Genomic DNA, 1,570 nt, shown 5'->3' with positions numbered 1-1,570 from the left:
CACAAAAAAGTTGTAAGAGGAAGGGTGCACCACTATTCAATGCAAGTTGGTAGACCAATTCTAAGCTAATGTTTGTAGCTTGCCTATATAAGGCTCGAAATGAATTAAAATTTGGCCAGAGATCCTTAGCCACATGTGCTCTCTTTACGTGGTATAAGTGTATTATTCCAGTCTCTATCAGAGATTTTTGATTTGTCTGCCAGGGCTTGACCTGAGCTTCAACACATTAGGGGAACCTCTACCGCCTTCGATCCCCACCCTTCCACATCTAGCAATGATATGACAGACAGCCCAACAGTACCCTTCATTAGCCCATTGTCTCTTGTAAAGTTGTTTCATCTGCCAGTTAAAGCAGCCGACTAATGCTATAAAGGAAAATCCTCATGCTGAAACACCAAAGAGCCCTCCATTGTTCCTACAGCCTCTGTTACAACATTAGCCAATAAGAAGAGAGTGGGACTCATTTATGGCTCCTAGGTCCCCAACAAAGTAGCAAAAATGGTCTCATCTTTCCCTCTGTTGGAAGTGTGATGTGGAGATATAAATAACAAAGACTACAAATGCCATACAAATCAATTTCCACACTCATCCGATTTACCCACTCGTCTTTACATAACAACAATAAGGAGTGTTTGGGCACAAGGAGCTTCATAAACACTCTACACATTGGATAGCCACCATAAAACTTGAAATTGGTCTTGAATATTTATAATAATATTATGCAATCTTCTTTGCCCAAGATTTAGGCCCTTTACAATCACTCTTTGCATAAAGAGTTTGAGTGTACTAGAAAAGAGAGAGAGTATTCTGAATTAACGGATGCTAGCAGTTGTGCATCCCACAACTCTCTAAAACCATTAATATTTTATTGGACGTATCTTCTAAAAATCTATTTTGCTAATAAATATTTACATAAAGGCTATGCACACACTTTATAAGAAATAGCGGTGCGTCTAATATAATAATCCAATAATTGCCAAATAAATTCTTGAGAAAATAATCTTTAAAATGCTTGCGCCTGGCGCGCCTTTCCAATTCACCTTGCTCTACACATTAGCTGCCAACAATTCAAAAAATCATGTTAGAATAATAACCAACTGAATAATTGCAGCTAGCCACATAAATCAATTAATTTGGAATTCCATACAATAATTCATTCACGAAGACGTTAATACTCGTGTGGATAAAATGGTATCACCCACATTCACACTTACATCGATGCCCAGAAAGGATAGACATCCCCATCGACCTTCCGCCTAAGACAATTCTTAGGAACGTGCCCCGCATTGACGGAGAACCATTTAAGGCGCTCATCCCTTGCGTAGGTGCCACTTGGCAACATACCCCCAAGGTGGGATAGCAATTGTCCGCAATTGCTATTGGTTGGATGTGGAGACAATAAATTGGAAAAAGGTCGCAAATCACAAGCATACATCCATTGAGCTTCCTCAACATGGTGATTGTGAAATTTGACAAGATAACAAGGATAAGTATTTCCAGTTCCAGTGGTCATATAGTCAACATCAATAATTGTTTCAGGGATTAGGATTTCATGGTCATCTGCAATCAA

This window comes from Lygodium microphyllum, chromosome 24 (assembly GCF_053477565.2).
Source record: "Lygodium microphyllum isolate KBCC chromosome 24, Lygodium_microphyllum_v1.1.10, whole genome shotgun sequence".
Taxonomy (NCBI): Eukaryota; Viridiplantae; Streptophyta; class Polypodiopsida; order Schizaeales; family Lygodiaceae; genus Lygodium; species Lygodium microphyllum.
This window is presented reverse-complemented; position numbering follows the sequence as displayed.